The sequence below is a fragment of the Triturus cristatus genome, chromosome 5_2 (genome assembly GCF_964204655.1).
Source record: "Triturus cristatus chromosome 5_2, aTriCri1.1, whole genome shotgun sequence".
NCBI classification, from domain to species: Eukaryota; Metazoa; Chordata; class Amphibia; order Caudata; family Salamandridae; genus Triturus; species Triturus cristatus.
This window is the reverse complement of record NC_140588.1, coordinates 279839417-279860056: the sequence shown is the minus strand read 5'-3', so window position 1 is coordinate 279860056 and position 20640 is coordinate 279839417.

Here is a 20640-nt window from a genome sequence, read left to right as displayed (position 1 = left end):
AGCACTCGTTTTACTCACGCATCGCATTGTTAATGAGATGCAAAGTAGGCGTGCCTCCCGAAACTTCACAGGAAAATATCACTAACGCAGCTTTGCGATATTTACAACGAGGCCCGACCATCGTAGCGATAAAAATAATCGCGCTAACTCGCCATTAACGCAGGAATCTAACGTCTGCTAAATTCCTGACTAAGGCATACTTAACATGGGAGGTGGATTATAGGGTTAAGGCCACATGGTCGTATCAGCAAGCTTTTCTCCGTTTTGCATTGATTTTCGCTGGTTTTTCAGTGATGTTGGCCCATTTCCCCGCTATCGCTGGATTTTATATCGCCAATGCGCTAAGCGTTGTTAGTACAGCGCTATCATGGCGATATAATCCAGCAATAGCCGGTGATAGAAATAGAATACAAGGTGGAGTTTGCCGTGTTTATATTTTACTCTTTGGCCTTTGACTGCTGTGCTATAGTTTGCATGATTAGTCCCATTCCCGCTATTGTTTGATACTTGTATATTTTTGTGTGTCGGGATTTAGAAGTTCCATGCTTGCAGTTACCCAAAATCCCGAAGAGAATCAATGTTTGCTCATTCTAAAATAAAGTACCATATTGAATTTTTTTTGACATTTTAGGCAAATTTGTAGAAAACAATGAGAGCATTGTTTTTTGTAAAGCGTGCAGTACACATACTGAGTGGTCCTTTGCTCTGGCTAGGTGATGTTCATTTTCAAAAAGTACCCTCGAGTAGTTGTGCGGAGTTAGGATGAGAACTAACTTGCTCCTACAGAATCAGTCTTCTGTAAATCATCTGCTATAATTAGTGAGGATTGTAGGCGAGATTAAGAATTGTCAGAGGAGTGGACTTAAAATGTAAAGTAGGTTACCAACTACAAAGATGCAAAAATGCAATCCCCTCACTTATCGTGGCATTAAGCACATACCTTGATTGGTCTGGCCTACGTATTTCAGAAGGTGTGGGCAACTGCACCGCCTCAAGCAATTATAAACATTTCACAAGTTGGCAAAGTAAGCTCCCACATAATCTGCATTTCTGTGAGCTGACTATTCATTCCTCCACATGCCTTGCGTGGTGCTCACACACAAGTGTATAATTTAGTAACCATTTATCAGATTTACGGATTTTAACTTGTAGAATCCGCTTTGGAACATAGTGATCTTTTTTGCTACTAACTTTATTTTACAGTTAATGGATACAAGCTAAAAACAATGAAAAAGCAGTCAATGCAAAATGTACTGTACACTTCTATGCCTTTTTTAAGCTGGGCACGGAAGTGCATCACTTCAGTGCCCTAAAATATGCGTGGGTATTATTAACCTCAATGGATAGTTTAAATAATATTGTATGTAGTGGTTTTTGTTGATTGTGTACCGATCAGTGCAAAAGTGCAGCTTTGCCAATATATTTATAACTAGGGTAGAATTTGCACATAGGAGCAGATCTCAAAAAGAGGGAAGAAAAATAAACGCAAAACAAAACAAGCATTTGCAAAGCAATAGGTCTCGGATTTTAGAAACTTTGACCTATTGGTATTGTAAATGACAATGCCTCTCATTATTGCTGTTTTTTTAAACGCACAAGTAAAAGGCATTGTCATTTACAAAGCCAATAGCTTAAAATCTCGCATTTGCGAGACCTATTGCATTGCAAATGCTTGTTTATAGGGTTTGCCAGCCCGGGATTTATGGACCCAATTTAATGGGCTGGTGGAGCTCATTCGTTTTTAGTTTTAGATCCACAGCCAGTCTGTGAACCCATGTTTGAGGAATGTCCATGGAGTAATAACATAGATATCTCTAACTTTTAACCCTAAAAATCCCACACACACATTTTTGTAATACTATTTTCTCGAAAACTACTGAAAGAATTTACACCAAACTAAGCAAATAAACTTCCCTGAATTGAGTGTTATTTTCATGTCAAGACTGATATAATTCCTTTCAAGGTTTTTTCTGTAGCTGAGATCAAACTAATTTTTGTATAGGAGTTAAAAATAGAAACGCTTCTTTTTAACCATTGTTTTAAGTGTTCTACCCCTTGGTGAGTATGCATGAAACTCAAACTATCAAAAGTAAGATAAACATGGTAATTGTCTGCCAACAGTTGACTAGATCTGTAAAAATCGAACCAAGGGGCATATCAGCAACAACCGGCGATAATTATCGCTAAGCGCACTTATCGCTAGGATAATTATCGCCGGCTAGCGAGGATTTTTATCGCTGAGATAGCATGCTATTAGCAACGCTTATCTCAAAAACGATAAAAATCCTAGCGCTAACTGCCAAACATGAGATTATCGCTGGAAACCCAGCGATAATTCCACGAAGTTTGGCGATAGCTTGCTGATAGGGCCTCACATACTTAGCCATGATATCCACCTTACATAGGATATCATGGCTAAGTCAGTTTCAAAGCAGGCGTAAGGAAAGTAGCGATAACAGAGGTTATCGCTACTTTTCTTGTTGCTATGCTGCTTTGCTGCGATAGCGTGACCTTGCTAATATAGCGATAAAATTATTGCCGCTTTTCGGACGAAAACGGCCGAAAAGCGGCGATAATTTTATATCGCCGCCTTGTAGATATGCCCCAAAGTTATTACCAAATCAATGTTTTTCGACCCCTCGTTTAACTTTGCTCCACATTGCTGGATCTGTATGAGAAAGAGATTTCTTCACTGGACTTAACTTGCTAACACAATATTGAAATTCATAAAAATTCTTTAAAGAACTCCTAGGTTATTACTCCATAAATGTATTTGTCCCCTCCTTGTTAACTCTGCTATCTATCTATCTATCTATCTATCTATCTATCTATCTATCTATCTATCTATCTATCTATCTATCTATCTATCTATCTATCTATCTATCTATCTATCTATCTATCTATCTATCTATCTATCTATCTATCTATCTATCTATCTATCTATCTATCTATCTATCTGTTAGACCTGACATCCTTGGCGTGGGTTTTTCCCTTATCTTTTGCCTCTGCTACCTGGATTTTTGATGCAGTGCTGGATTTCGTTTTTGCTGGTTTAGATGCTTTGGACACTCTGCCACTGCTAATCCCTGTGTAAAATATCGTATTGATTGGATATACCTGATTGGCATATTTGTATCACCATGAAGTCCCTAGTAAAGTGCACTGTGTGTGCCAGGGCTGGTGATGACAGATGCTACTAGTGGGCCTACAGCGCTGATTGCGCCACCCACACGAGTAGCCCTAAACGGTGTCTCAGGCCTGCCACCGCAGGCCTGCCTGCAGTCCCTGGACTGCCATGTCCTCCTGGCGAGTGTCCACACTGGCCGGGCCTAACCCTTCCCTTTTTGTACACATCAGTCATCCCTATGGAAGGCCCAAGGTACCCCCCTGGGCAGGGTGCAGTGTATGTAAAAGGTAGAGCATGTACTAGTGCAGGTATCATGCTCTGGTAGTGAACAGCGGCCATTTTGTGTGTTCACTGCTGCAAGGTTATCTTGCTCCATAGGCTAACATTGGGGGGGCTGGTGCCAATGGCCATCAGCCTATCTTCTCATAGGAACAAGATAAGACATGAGTGTTTGATATCCCTGAGCTCAGCATTTAATAACACATCTTTTAGGAGAGGTTGTTTTTAAATCCTGAGTTGGAGAACAGTACTTTTGAGAGAGTAGCTGGTCTCTTGTCTGACCCTTCTGTGTGCCTGGGCATGCTTGTGGATTGACTGTCTGGTTTGAGAGTGACAGGGGCTGGGGAGTCCCCAGGAGGTTGGATGAGTCAGCCCTTTGCTGAATGACTGCATTTGCAAGTAGAGTGTAGGGAGGAGATAGCACCTGGGAGTGAATAGGGCTGTGCCTGCCTGCCACACTGCTGGCTCCACCTCCTGCTGGGCGGCTGATGACTCTGCCCCTCACTCTGAAAGGAAAGAAGAAGCCAGGAAAACAAAGTGCTCCAGCAACACCCAGAACTGGATCAGACCGGGCTCAGGACCCACTTGCACAAAGACTTCAAAGACTTTTAGGGGTATAAGTACAGGACCCCTGACCGCAGATTTTTAGATTCTACAATCAAGAGAAACCTCTTGAACTGGAACTGGAAAAAATTTAGTCCCACTTCCTTCTCGCAAGCTCTAATAGAAAGGGAACCTAGATGGGACAGGGACACAAATCGTGCTAATGACCAACTAGATTCGTGGATCTCCGAGACACTAAATGAAATAGCGCCATGGAACACCAGAATCCCTAAAAGGAGGGGTACAACTGCACCATGGTTCAATAATGAACTAGCCGTAGTTAAAAAGAAATGTAAAAAGCTAGAACGTATATGGAGGAAGAATTATTGTACCAAAGCGAGAGAGGAAAACAAATATGAACTCAAACAATACCACTCACTAATCATGAAAACAAGAGGCACTTACTACACGGAGAAAATTAACGGAGCTAAGAATGCTCCTAAAGAACTATTCACGATATTGAAGTCGCTAAGAACTCAGAAGGAGCCGGATGAAACTCCTACCTCCAAAGAGAACTGCGACAAAATTGCGGAGTTCTTTGCCTCTAAGGTTAAGAACATTTATGATACTTTTCCTACAGAGGCAAGACTTGGTACTAATACTATTCATGCCAACGACAAACACCATGTAGGAGGCATATTGGACGAATTCACCGTACACAGCCTAGACGTACTTAAGGACACAGCCAGAGGAATAAAATCCGGCTCCCCCCTTGATGCCGCCAGACCGAATATAATTATGGAAGGCGCCAACACTATCATGCCCCACATTATGGATATTATATCCCGCTCCTTCCAAGATGGCATAGTTCCCGACAAATGGAAACAGGCTATTGTCAAACCTCTGAAAAAGAATTCCCGCATTGACCGCACTGTATTAGAAAACCTACGTCCAATCTCTCTACTACCTTTTACAGCTAAGATAGCGGAGAAAATATCTAATAAGCAACTTACTGACCACATAAATAAACATGATCTATTACACCTTTCACAATCAGGCTTTAGAAGTGCACATTCAACGGAGTCAGCTCTACTCTATGCCACTGAAGCACTGAGGAAACATGCTGATGAAGGAGATACCGCTGCACTGATCCTTCTCGATCTCAGTGCAGCTTTTGATACTGTATCCCATCAACTGCTCCTACAAAGACTGGAAGCATACGGTATCATGGGTAAAGCTTTGTGCTGGTTAAAGTCTTTCCTCTCTGATCGTAGTTTCAGAGTGGCTCACGAATCTTATGTATCAAAGAGCATGCCTCTCGAGCAGGGAGTACCGCAAGGCTCCATATTAAGCCCGACCCTCTTCAACCTATATGTAAGTCCGTTGGCCGAACAGGTCGAACAACATAATGTGTCTATCGTCTCATATGCGGACGACACACAACTAATTGTCCTACTGTCTCTAACAGATGAACTAGCAGCCACCCGTTTCTCTAACTACCTATCAGAGGTTGCGAAATGGATGTCAAACCACTGTCTTAAATTAAATGGGAATAAAACGGAGGTAATGATTGTGGGGAAATCACCTACCATTGGGTCATCTGCCTGGTGGCCAGCCTCCTTAGGCCCACTACCCGACCCTAAAATGGAAGTCAAAAATCTAGGTATCTTTTTTGACGCAGAGTTGAATTTCATCAACCAAATACATAGGGTTGTGGGTAAATGTTATGGATCGATCAAGGTTCTGAGGAAAATTCTGAACCTTATGCCCTCCAATGCTAGGAAAACCATTGTCCATGCAACAATAACTTCACAGTTGGACTATGGCAATGTTCTCTATCTTGGAACTACCAAGGGAGGACTTGCCAAACTACAGAGGGCACAGAACGCTGCTGCTCGATTGGTACTTGGCTTACCCAGAAGAGCTAACGCAGAGAATGCACTGAAGAAACTCCACTGGTTGTCAGTAGGAAAGAGGGTCATATTCAAGGCGTTATGCTATGGGCACCGCATCCTCATGAAATCCGGCCCTAAATATCTGCACTCACTCCTTGAGGAATACAAACCTGACAGAACTTTACGATCATCGGACAAGGCATTGGCTAAAATACCCAGGATACACAGAGCCAGGCAGGGAGCACGGTCCTTCAGGTATCTAGCAGCAAAGACCTGGAACACCCTTCCAATAACCTTAAGAACAGAGACGTCTGAAATACGTTTCCGCAAACAACTCAAAACATGGCTCTATGGAAAAAAGAACTATTAGAGTTCTGATTAGCATCTCCTCACTGCTATTTTCTTTCTCCTGTGTCATAGCGCGGGGACACACCGTTTGTGGTGTAACCAGGCGCTCTATAAATGTGTTATACATACATACATACATATACCTCTGCTGAAAGACGGACTGCTGAAGGACTGAAGGAAGATTGCCTTGCTGTGTGCTCTAAGGGCTGACCTGTTCTGCTGTGCAACTGAAGCTGAGGAGGAGAAGGGGCCTTGCTGTGTGCTGTGACCCTGCCTACTTGACCTAACAAGACTTTGCTGTGTGCTGTGTCTTCAACTCTGAATCTCCAAGGGCCTGAGAAGAGCTGGCCTTCTGTTTTGCAACCCAGGGACAGAAAGGTTGCCAAGACTTTAAGACTCTGCTGTGTCCCCCCTGTGCTGCTGTGTGCTGCAAGGACCGTGGGCTGTTTCTACCAAGTTTCCAAGCATCTGCCCCAGGCAGTGCGCTGGCTGCTCTCTGTTTTGCTGGAGAGTGCCGCGCTGATCTTGGTCTGACACCGGTTGCCACATTGAGAAGACTGACGTGCTCATCGGCACGTGTATTGCTGTGGCCGCAGGATTGTGGGCGCCCCCCGTGCTAACCGAGCCGCTGTGAGGCTTGGTGGCGTCACGATCGACCCGCTGACACGGGGCGCCGTGGAATACCCTGCCCGCGATTCACCGCCGCGACCCGGGGGCCCGAAACTGATCAGAAGCTGCACTTCCCCGCTCTGCGAAGCTGCGGAGGAGAGAACGAGGAGGCCGCAACCTGATTGGTTGCTGGTGGAGGCTTGGCCAGAGGAGCCGCGCTGCGAGTGGCTGACTCCGGTGACATCTAACATCGTCACTAGGTGCTCGTCGAGGGAGCCGCGACCGGATTGGTCCATCGCTCGGGAGCTGTAGAAGCCCTGCACCGAGCAGCCTGAGAGGAGCGCTTTAGTTATAAGCGCAGAGGCACCGCTAGAGGAATGTGGCTATTTAAACCCTGAGAGCCTACGAACTTATTCTTTTTCTTTGAATACGAAGTCACACAAGAGACTAGAGACTATCTTCTTACGATCCTGACAACCCAAGAAAGCTATTAATGTGCAACCCTTTGATAATTTGATTTCCACTGCTGAAACTAGATAAAGTTATATTTTTTGATATACTCACCTGTGTGGTCTACGTTTGTGGTGTACTAGGGGGGTCATTGTAGTTGTTACGTGCAAATACTTTACACATTGCCTTGGGGATAAGCCTGTCTGCTCGAGCCAAGCTACCTAGAGGGGGAGCAGGGGTTATCTACCGTGTGTGTCCCTGTACCCTGACTAAAAGCAAGGGTCCCTATTTGGTCTAAGGTACTTACCTCTGCCAACTAGAGACCCCCAGATCTAACACTATCTATCTATCTATCTATCTATCTATCTATCTATCTATCTATCTATCTATCTATCTATCTATCTATCTATCTATCTATCTATCTATCTATCTATCTATCTATCTATCTATCTATCTATCTATCTATCTATCTATCTATCTATCTATCTATCTATCTATCTATCTATCTATCTATCTATCTATCTATCTATCTATTCACTGAAAATACAAATGCTATAGTGACATTACAGTGAAGTATGATAAGTATCAGACTTGAGCCTATAGAAAGAAACAGAGACATTCATTAAAAAAAGAACAAAGTTGAAAGTGGTGCTATAGTTAGGTATTAAAGGCACACAAAAGCTAATGTTTAAAAAAACAAAAAAACACTGACATTTACCAGTTATAGTTCAGTGAGCTAACTATACCTTGTGCCTCAACCATGCACTAATTATGACCTCAAATATTACATCACTCTTGACATGTTGACATCATTAATGACCTCACTGCCGACAGCTCAAATGACATCCTGGGGGGGTTTGATCGTATTCTCGTACTCCTTTTTCAAGTGAGGAGGCCCACTGCAGCATATGGCAGGGATTGGGCAAAAGGCCTGGGTCCGTAATGTGAGAGTGCTTCGGGGTGGTACGGGCAGTTTTTGCTGTTTTTATATACTATTTTGGTTTGTTTTTTTGTCGTTTTTAAAACTTTTTAAAGAAAGATGTAAATGTATTTTTCATTCCTTTTGGTTTTTTCCACAAGGCCAATACTTTAAGAAAGTGCCTGCAATATGTCGCAAAATGCTGCATCTTGCCATTATCTTCTTCTCACTGCTGATGCAGCATTTTATCTGGCACATTCTGTTGTCCTTTAGCTGCCTGACTCCACTGCATCTAGGTCTGTGCTATGGTTGTCCGATGCATAGGCCTCATGCCCTTGAACACCCCTCTCATTCCCATGGAATGTTGCCCAGCTTTACCCCCATGAAGCACCTAGTTGCACAAAGTGCACATCAGCTCCTGAGCACCTGTGATTTTTTGGCCACATCAAAGTGAAATAAACTGGCACACTGCCGATGCTTTCTCAAACCTTGGTTGTTGTGGTGCTGCAGATATTGATGAAATGACGATAATGTTTGTTGTAATTCTATTTACACCAAACTGTGTCTCTAAAACACCACTGCGCTAATGGTGCTGAGAGAAATGTTTGAAGGCTTTTTCTAAATACTTTAGACTTATTTTTTGAGTAGTGTTCTTTGAGTGCTGAATTAGTTGTCTGCTTTCATTTTTATTTTGTTTCATTTCTTTTTAATGATCCATAGGTAGAGTGGTATCCTGTGGGACCCATACAGACAAAGAAAGAGTGGTGTGTCCCTCATGCAGGAATGTTACTTCCTTTTCGGAATACTGAAGGAGTATAACGGGTACCGGGATGTTTTAAATAAAATGTGTGCTTACTATGAATGGGTCATTGGGCCACATGTATCAACATTTATAATAGCAATTACCTAATTGCGATTTTCTGTGAATCGCAACTAGGTAATAGCTATTACAAAGGTTTAAAACTTCAAGAGTTTCATATAGAGATACATAGGGGGTCGCAAATTGACCTACCTTATTAATATTAATGAGGTAGGTTTCAATGCGCAACACCCAAGGAATCGCTAAAATCACGGGGATGGTGGCTTGCTGGAGTCAGCATACCACCATGTTACTGATTGCTTTTAAATAAAGGAATCTTTTTTTTTTTAATGCAGCCCGTTTTCCTAAAAGGAAAATGGGTTATGATTAGGAAAAAAAAAAGATTTGGGACCACTGCCTGCTCTTAAAAAAGGTTTTTGCATACATTTACAGAGGGGAAGGATTTGCTTGGGGACCCCTTCCCATTTGCTAATGAGTTACCACTACATGAAGTAGGTGGTAAAATTTTGTGATTCGGTAATAGGTTATGAAATCACAAAATAGGGTTTGGTACATTGGAAAAGTTTTTTATCTGGTCGCAAACAGCCCGATTCTGCAAATCGGGTCATTGGTGACCTTAAAAAAGGTACATACGGGGGGCATGACCAAGCCGCCTGCAAGATGGCTGCAGTTAGGTTCCGTAAGTCTCTGGAGACTTTCCTTTGCTCGTGCGGCAGTTCGTGAAGAAGAAGAATATGCCCTGAAGAATTCGGTGCGCGAGCTCGGTGAGAGAAGGAATTTTTCTTTTTTTGGCTTCTTTTAAGACTTCACTGTGATATTTTACTCCTGTGATGCGCACCCCAGCATAGTCAGTTGCGGCCGCTATTTTGTTTAATTGAGGGTGCGGCGAAGCCGGCTTCTCTGCTCGGTTGCGCTAGTTTTTCCTTTTTTTCCTACTTCTGCTGCTCCTAATGTTTTTATGTGGCAGAGAGACAGAGGAGCCCTATACTTATTGCTTTTTCTCCTTTTCTTTGCACAAGTTAGAGTGCCTATTAAGGAAATGCTGGCACACTAGAATATGTGAATACCAATGGAATAATTTTCATATCCTGTCACCTGGTTATGGAGATACAGACTATCTGTAGTCTGACTGACAATTCAATTTATATGAAACCTTTCATTACTTTTTCTTTTTGAATGGAGAGCTGATAGTCTTGACTATTTTTGCTACTCACTCCTTATATAACTGCCTACCTTGTGCAGTCTCCTGCTTTTTGGTGCAGCATTTGATATTATCAATCAATCAAAAAGTCTTTATTTCGATTGTTTAAAATCATAAAAGTACATATAAAACAATTCATTTAAGAACATATTCGGTTAATACAATAAACCATAATAAAAAAGAAGATGGCATAATGTTTAGTCGACTAAGAAGGCCCTTTTTAAGACAATCAATCAGGCTGTATTGTTGCTTATTAGTTTCCTACGAATTACCCATATTGATATTATTGAATTACGCACACCCTTAAGTCATTTTTCAGTGGGTGGCATTAAGCCTTTCCAGGGCCTCTGTTGCTAGACTCTTCTCTTACTTATGGAGCCCTCTCCAACCTCTAGTCTGTAGGCTGCTACTTCATCCACAACCATGCCCCTGCTCGCAAAGACTCCAATGCTTCAAACAAGAGACAAAAAAGGACCCTGGCTCCCCCACAAAGTCTTCTTTACCTCTGACATTGGAAAATCTTATGGAGGAAATTAAGCACTTGAAACCTTTTGTTATGGAGACTAACATCACACTCCAATGTATTGAAGAGAAGTGTTCTACTTTGGAGTCTAGAGTGTCAGGGCTTGAGCGGCAGTTCAGTGAAGTGCAGGATGCGGCCGCCAAAATTGACGGCATAAATAAGGAGATTGCGCTCTTGAAACAACAAACAGAGGACTTGGAATATCGAAATAGGCGCAATAATCTCTGAATTTATGGCATTCCAGAAGGAGCGGAGGCGTCGGACATGCTTCCTTTCTTGGAGTTTACATCCCTAAACTAGTGGGCCTTAAGGAAGGAACACATCTTAACCTGCAATGTGCCCATTGTTTTGGCCCCAAATCTGTTGGTGCTTCAGGCTCTGTCCACCCTAGAGCAATAGTTGCCTTTTTTTTAGAATACATTGAGCTGCTTATGGTTTTATCGGCAGCCAAACAAAGGAAACAAATCATCTGGACAGAAGGTCTTTATCTCTCAGGATGTAGCACGTGCAACTGCTGCTCATCGGAAGGAGTTCTTATCCTTCCGTCCTACTCTGCACTCTATGAATGCGAGATATGGACTAATGCGCCCATGTTTTTTAAAAGTAATGTAAAAGGAACAAACTTTCTTATTCAACTGTCCAGAAGACCTGAGGAAATTTATTCTCCAACACAAGGGTGAAACTATGGATCTGGGGAAGACTTGAACTTTTTCTTCTGTGCCTCTTAGCCTGTTATATGCAGGTGCTTTTGTACCTCTTTTCTTTTAATCGAATGTCATTATTATTTCAGGGAGCTAACTATAGCATTATTAATGGTGACATGTATTTTGTTAACGATACTTATGACATTATTATTATTTTTAGATCATTTGTTTACTTATTTAACCTTGTTATATATTTATTTATCTTTGCAGCTGTTTGATGTCTAATCCTGATTCCCTCCTTTGGTGTGTTGTCTCTCAAGTATCTCCCTTCCTAGACCTACTGCTTCCATATTCCTCATATCTTCGTAAGTTGTACTTATTGGTCATTTCTGTGCTTTGTATTCCTATTTGTTGATTTACTTGTATTTTTGTCTCATTCTTTTAGTTTTTTCTCATGTGAATATCTGCTGTCTCTTTCCATCTATATTCTTTGTTCTTATTGTTTTCTTCTCTTTTGTTTATATAACGCTAATCTCAGCGTTCACTGTCGTCCAATGTAATTGGATTTTGGCCTGTTGTTCGTCTTCAGTTTTTGCGTTTCTCTACCCCTCCATCCTATTCTTTCCACACTGGTTGTGTCCCACTCTCTTCATGACTGAAGCTTCTTAGTGTTTTATCATCCTTATCAGATTTATTGTTCCTTTCTTTACTTTAATTCCTTCTTCCTCTTTCCCTTTCCTCTCTTGCTTCTCCCCTCTCTTCCTTTTCTTAGGTCTTATTATGCATCATGGATCCTCATTGAATATGAAGATTAGGTCATTTTTCGAGTTATTTATACTCAGATGGTTTGTTGTTCTTGTTTCTTTTTATGGATATAATAGTTCAGTATGTATGTTAATATCTTACAATGGTAAATTCCATTACAGTTGTTTCTTGGAATGTCAAGGACTTGCAGAATTCTATTAAAATACAGTGAGTTCTCACCCAGTGAGCATGACTCCAATGTAGTATTGCCCTACTACAGGAGATGTACTTACTTGATAAGGATTTAAACTGATTATGTAAAAATTGGGTTGGTCAGGTTTTTTGTTCTCCTGCCCTTAACCACAAAAATGGGGTTATTTATTATATTGGCTCACAAATCCTTCCCCTTGGTCGTAGAAGAAGAGGTGAGAGATATGGATGTTCAATGGGTTCTAATACATGCCAACATTCACCACACACCTATTTCCATTCTCAATATTTATGGTCCTACTGGTATTGATGTGAAATTTTGGGAGCAAATGTCAGTTATGTTATGCTCATGTACTAATGCCAATCTAATAATAGGCAGTGATTTTAACCAGATTGTAGAACCTTTCTAAGATAAAAAATCCCCAGTTAAATATGTTCCTTAAAAAATGCAAAAAACATTTACATGTGTTATTCACTCCAGAGGCTTAGTTGATGCCTGGAGTCTATACTCTCTGGATGCATTGGAATGCACCTTCTACTCACCTAATCATAAATCACATTCCAGAATAGATTATCTATTTATCTCACCCCCCAGTTGTTACACTCAAACATGCTGAAATTAGGTCAGTATACATTTCCGATCATGCTCTGCTTATGATTGCTTTGGATTTATTACCTGAGATGAGATTTTTAAACCTAGCAGGTGGCACTTCAACAATAGCTTATTGAAGCCCAAGGAATTTGGGCAGAATTGTGAACGTTTTTTACAAAAGTTTTTTTTGCATAATATCACACCCGATATTCCATTTCATACAGTTTGGGATACCTTCAAAGCTTCTGCACGAGGATATATAATTATTTATGTCATGGCCAAAAAGAAAAAAGCTAGAAGAGAATCCACACTATTGTTTCAATCCATTAAACCATTAGAGCACAATTTTTTCACAACCAAGAACAGCGATGTTCTACAACACCTAATGAATGCTAAATTTGAGTTCAATAAAAAGTCGACAGAGGAAGCCGCCATAATATTGTTAAAAATCACTTCCAAGTTTGGACGAAATAAGGCAGGCAAATTACTTGCCAATTATCTGAAGGTTAAATCTAAAAAGACTTAAATAGTAAAGCTTGTGGACGAAAGCGGGAATCCTCATGTTAAGAATAGCGAAATTTGAAATGTTTTCTTGACTTTTATACAAACCTTTATATCGCAGATAATTTCCCCACATATGAGTCACTGGATTCCTATTTTCGCTCTCTACCACCTAGACAGTAACTGATACAGGATCTTTCTTTATTGAAGAACCTATTTCAATTTCTGAATTGAATTCCGCACTGAAGGCACTGCCCAAGGACAAAGCGCCGGGTCCCGACGGTTTTTCTAGTGAGTTCTATTCCTTTTTTTCACATGTTCTACTCTCGCACCTACTCACTTTATCAGTGTTTTCTCTCATGAGACAGAGCTAAAGGGACTTTTTTGGAGGCTATGATTTGTTTGATTCCTAAAAAAAATAAGGATCTTTCCTTGTGTGCCAATTATAGACCCATCTCCCTTATTAATTTAGATTGTAATCTTTTTGCCAAGATGATATCTATTAGGATTTCTCCTCTCATTTCAGTTATGGTTGGCTTTGAGCAAACTGAATTTGTTAAAGGGAGGCACAAGAGTGACAATTCTAGGGCATTTTGGGATATTTTACATATGGCTTCTTTTACTGATACACCTATGGCTGCATTAAATTTGGATGCCGAGAATGCTTTTGACCGTGTCAACTGGAAATGTATGATCCGGGCTCTAAAATGACATGGTTTTCGTCCAACATTTCTCAAATATTTAGCTATACTATATTCCTCCCCGGTAACATCTATTTTTCTAAATGGCATCCAGTCTTCAAATTTTCCTCTTTTACAGGGTACCAGTCAGGGATGTCCTTTGCTTTTTATTTTATCCCTAGAACCCTTTTTGCAAACATTACGAAATTCCTCATCATTCCATGGCTTTCAACATAAAGATACTGAGATTAAATTCTCAACATACGCCGACAATGTGATCCTTTATGTTTCTGAACCGGAAGCATCAATGCCGGCTTTTATTAAACTTTTGTCTTTGCATTCTGAATTATCTGGATAGAAATGAAACTTTTCAAAATTGGATCTACTCCCTCCTAATAAGTACTGTCTGAAGAATATGTTCGATGGCACTGAGCTTAAATGGTCTCCACACTTTATTAAGTGTTTGGGAATTAAATATTCTACTTCCATCAAAAGACAATTCAGATAAACTTAGATGATGTTTATCATAAGATTCTTCAAATGACGGAGAAATGGCCCATTATACTTTCTTGATGGGGAAGGCTGGCCACTATAAAAATGATGCTTCTACCTGTCATTAATTTTTATTTGTCCATGTTGCCTATTAAACTACTTTTAAGGTTGTTTAAGCTATTGAATAAATTGCCTACAACATTTTTATGAAATATTAAAAAGCCTTGCATCTCTTTAGTATCTCTCTGTAAACCAAAAGTTGGGGGGCGTATGTTTTTCCAAATTTTCAGCAATATCATACTGCCATTGTTCTTAAACAAGTTCTACCATTTATAAGGGACACCGATTCTCCACCCAAAAATATTTGGCGCAACTGGAGGATTCCCTTATGTTACCATTTCCTGTTTATTCCTTACCTTTTCGACTCCATCCAATAAATATTCTACTATAGTATCTTCCCGTATTCTCACAAGACCCTTGTCCTCGGTACATGAATTTCTGGAATACTCTACATGGCATAGTAACTATCTCAAAATTTGTAATCATACTATTTTTGGGAAACAATGTGTTCTGAAAGGTATAATTCAAATCAAACAATTATTGTGCAATATGACTTCTCTTACCTTTTCTATAACTCAAGTTAAATTTAATCTCCCCCTACTTATGCCATCAAATATGAGTCTCACAAAGGTGCTCTTTTGCAGGCTATCTCCACACTCACTCAATCGCAACCTCATATAAGTTCCAAACCTCCAGACCCAATCGTACTTTTGTCATCGCTCAAAGCATCATATAGGTTTCACACATGTTATAGTTAGGTGGATATTTCACTCGTAAAAAGCCAATGAAATTCCCCCGTTATAGTTAGTTCAGATAACTATAACTCGCGCGACCGCCACTCTATCACAAGGATGATGTCATCAGTGATGTCATGAGTGATGCCACTGACCATGTCATGAGTGATGTAATATGTGACGTCATCAGCAGTGGATTGCGGGCGCGCGAGTTATATTTATATTTATATTTATATTTATCTGAACTAACTATAACGGGGGAATTTCATTTGTTTTTTACGAGTGAAATATCCACCTAACTATAACATGTGTGAAACCTATGGTTTTTTAAGTGAATTTGCAAGGTTTTTTAAATGCTAATTCCTAACTATAACGTGTGTGAAACCTATGTTTTTTTCAGTGAATTTGTGCAGTTTTTAAATGCTAAGTTATGTATGTATTATTATTTTTTTATATATTTATTTTACAATAAACTACGTATTTTTTTTTGGGGGGGGGTTTCACCGTGCGCGCACGGTGCGCGCACCCCCGCGATTTTTTTAAAAATTTTTTTTTTAAAATTTCTGCCTTCGGGGTCCTTCAGGGACCCCCTGACAAAGGCTAGGGGGTCAGGAACTCTCTACCCTGCCCCCTTTTCACGTTCGCCACCTTCCTTTTTCACTCTTGCACTGAAAACAAACAAAATGGCGGCCGACACTTCCTGATTCCGACGGATTCGAACGTTGACTAACATGTAACCACCAATCAGAATCACGGTGCGCGCCTATAGATATTTATGTACTTTTAACTGCAATTTTCTCAGGAAGTACTGAACAGATTGACACCATATATGCAAAAGGCACATCCCTGAGCTGAGGACTACCTCTCTGCCAAATTTCAAGTAATTCTGTTCAGCCGTTCGGGCTGTACATTGGACTAAAGGTCCCTATGGAAAATTGCATGGGGAAAACGCGTTTTGGGACCCCACTTTTTTCTCAGCCCCCGCTTGATGAATCCCCCCGAGACTTTCAGGGTAGGAGCGGAGCGGAGCGCCCCACCTATTTTGAAAATTTCGCGAGGATTCGTCAACCGGTGCCAAAGTTATTCCAAATAGAATGTTGCGGATTTCCTATGGAAACACGGTCCTAACTATAACTATCTACTGGCGACCGCCAGTAGATAATATATATATATATATTCAGTGAAAAAACCATAGGTTTCACACACGTTATAGTTAGGAATTAGCATTTAAAAAACCTTAGAAATTCAGTGAAAAAACCATAGGTTTCACACATGTTATAGTTAGCTGGACATTTTACTCGTAAAAAACCAATGAAATTGCCCCGTTATAGTTAGTTCAGCTAACTATAACTCGCGCGCCCGCAATGCACTGCTGATGACGTCACATATTACATCACTCATGACATGGTCAGTGACATCACTCATGACATCACTGATGACATCTCAAATGACATCACTGATGACATCACTGATGACATCATCCAGTGAATGTGTGTTTTTCTGAAAATTAAATATGTTTTATATATGTATATCTCAAGGTCGATGGAAGAATAAATGGGTATATAAGTGTCTAAATGGATGATTTGTTTTTGAAAAATTGATTGTTTAACTGACTGATTAAGTGTATCATAGTGAATACATGTTTTAGTGAGTAATGTTTAAATATGTATATATCTGTATCAGTCTCTCACTTTGTGTATAAGTGGCTGCATGGGTTGGTGAGTAGCTACATGGGTGTCTATATAGGTTATTAGTTGGTTTTTTGAGTATCAGTCTGAGTGTCTGCATGGTTCGGTGGGGGGTATTACGTAGTGCATAGGTGTATGAATGAGTGACTCACTGTTTGTATGTGTTGAACACAGCATGTGTGCAGGACTGTATGGGTGGATGAGTGTGTGCATGGATGTGTTATTGAGTGAATGACTGTCTCAATAGTGTCTTTATGAGTAACTACATATGTTTTAAACTAGTATATGTGACTATTGGTGTATATATGTGAGTATATGTGAGAGTGAGAGATTGAAAGAGTTCTTGTATGAATAAGTATGTGTTTCTATAAGTGATTGTTTAAAAGACTAAGTATGTGTAAGTTTCCGTAGAAGTAAGTGTGGTGGTGTGTGTATAACTGTATATGCAAGTAAATGTATGTTTGATTCTTTGTTAGCATGAGTGACTATGTGTGTGAGTAACTCTATGGATGAGTGGCATTGTGTAACAGGATGTATAGGTGTATGAGTACATATGATGAGTGAGTACATGTATGAGTGACTGAATTGGACTGTTGGTGAATGAGTGGATGTGTATGTGGATCTTAGAATTACTGAATAGGTTGTTTTAACTGGTATTGGTATGTCCATTGTTTTGAACATTGTAGTTTCTATTTTTGAATGTGTGTGTCAAAGGTTATATTAGGGGAAGAGGAGGTCTGCCACTCTATCACAAGGATGATGTCATCAGTGATGTCATCAGTGATGTCATTTGAGATGTCATCAGTGATGTCATGAGTGATGTCACTGACCATGTCATGAGTGATGTAATATGTGACGTCATCAGCAGTGCATTGCGGGCGCGCGAGTTATAGTTAGCTGAACTAACTATAACGGGGCAATTTCATTGGTTTTTTACGAGTAAAATGTCCAGCTAACTATAACATGTGTGAAACCTATGGTTTTTTCACTGAATTTCTAAGGTTTTTTAAATGCTAATTCCTAACTATAACGTGTGTGAAACCTATGGTTTTTTCACTGAATTTCAAAGGTTTTTTAAATGCTAATTCCTAACTATAACGTGTGTGAAACCCATGGTTTTTTCAGTGAATTTGCAAGGTTTTTTAAATGCTAATTTTTTTTTTATTCTTCAATTTTTTCAAACATATTTTTAATTTAATTTTCTTACCTTTTATAAAGACTATGCTTAAATTTTTAAAATCCTTAAATATTTTTTTTTAATATTTTTTTAAAATAAACATGTAAAATTTATTTCCAGTTCTTTTTTTTTTTTTTTCTTTTTTTTTAGTACGCGTACCGTAAGCTCACGGTAAGCGTACGGTTTACGCAACGTCCGTAATCTATCTACGCTGCTTGCGTATAGTTACGCACTTTGCGTTGCCGCGCGTACTGCGCGTGGGACGCGTGCGCGCTTACGCCACACGCGCACGTTACGCGGAAGTGCCGGGGAGTGACTGTTATGCGCATGCGCGCAAGCGCGTGTCTTTTTTACGCGCACGCGTACTTTTTGCCGTAAGCGTACCGTAAGCGTACGGTAGGTCATGTGATCTTGAAACACAACTTTTGATTGGTTGAAACTACTTTCAGTTCTAGAACTCTCCTACACCACACCCATTCCCCTCATTTCTGCTTGTGATCCCTTGGGAGAAGGAGCTGGTTTGTCTTTGGGATACGATGGCAGAACAGCAGAGCTCTTCTGAGAGTGAGGCTAGCACTAGCAGCACTGTCTTGAGGCAGAGATCGAGGAAACAAAAGCCTTCTTATGTTTGGGATTATTTTACTTTTCCAGAAGGCCAGCAAAAGGTGAATGCACCCTTAGTTACTTGCAGGCTGTGTAAGCGTGTATTTTCTAGAGGTAATCCTGACAGGAAGTATTCCTTTGGGAATCACACCATGAAGAGACACCTCCAGGATGTACACAGAAGGACACATGGTCATCTTTTTGGAGGTAACTCTTCAGAAAGACGAGCCAGTACATCCACAGCAGCTCAGCCTGGACCATCATCTGCAGGGCTTACTCCTTCTTCTGCAGGTCAGGTGAGCCCTTCATCTGTGGGGGGAGAATCTCCTTTTGCTGGCCCTCTGGAAATGAACCCTCGATTTCGGAAGGTTGATATTCATTGCACATTTTGTAAAGATCTAATTTGCCATAGGGAGACCAGTGTTTCCCTAGTGAACAACAAAATAGATCAGCACATTTGTCGCTTTGAATAATTTTCCCATGCTTCCTTTCCTCTGTCCCTGCATGAACACAACGGTTCTTTTAAGAGCCAACCTTATCTTTCATCTTTTTTTTACATATGTTTTTAAAAACTTTTTTTTATTTTTTTTTACCGTACGCGTACGGTGCGCGTACTTTTTTTTTATTTTTTAAAAAAAACACTAAAAATCATTTATCACATTACATTGTCCTTGAGAGACTACAATTATTATTATTGACTTACCATACTCACAGAAAAAATATTTATTCATTTCTTTTTTTTAAAAATAGTTTTAAAAATGTTTGTAGTTTTCGAAAATTTTCTATATCTATCTGGAAAAAAAGAAAAAAGTATTAATATTTTTTAAACATTTTATAATACAGTACACATATTTACATTTTTTACCAAAAAATCTTTTTGCCTTATTTTTGCTGTTTTCAGAATATATTGCATTTCACTATAAATTGTGAAAGCAATTGCATTCATCATTTTACAGCGGGCAAAAAAAAATACCAATCACAAAGATTGTATTAAAAAAGCCCTGATTCTTTTTTTACTTAAACTTAACATTATAGAAATGCATAATATTGTAAAAAAATATCATCTAATACCAATACTTATTTCTTTAAAATACCGTCTGATATGTTTGTTTCAGAACTATAATCACAATATTATATCTCAAATTACTCCAAAATACATCTGATTTCATTTCCTTTAGGCCAAATAGTAATTTTAATTTTTTATTTGGAATAAATTTCCAACGGAAATCCAATAAAATTCTAAAGTTTAATTTGTCCAGATCTCACCGATTCTCTGTAACATTTTGGTTCACGAAAATTTTTTGAATAATTTATTTAGTCCACAATAGAATTGGTTACTTTTCCACATGGCCAAATAGTAATTTTTTAAATCATTTTTAAAAAAAATTCCAATGGCAGTCCAATAACATTCCAAAATTTAAAATGTGCAGAAGTTACCGATAATCTCTAAATTATTGGTTTTTCAAAATTGCATTAAAAATTAAAAAAGTCCACATTACAATTGGTTATCTTTCCATTAGGCCAAATGATAATTTTAAAAATCTTTTTTTTACAAAATTCCAATGGTAATCCAGTAAAATGGTAAAATTATTTTGTCCAGATCTTGCCAAGTCTCTCTAAAATTTAGGTTTCAGGAAGATTAGATAGGAATTTGCTAAATCAAAAGGCAAACGTTGTTTGAAAATCAATTGGGAATCATTACACAGTGTCCAGCCTTTTTCACATTTTAGATAAACTGTGTAATGTCCAGAAGTAACAGTAGGTCCATCATGGAAAATTATTACAACAGTTACAAAAGTTT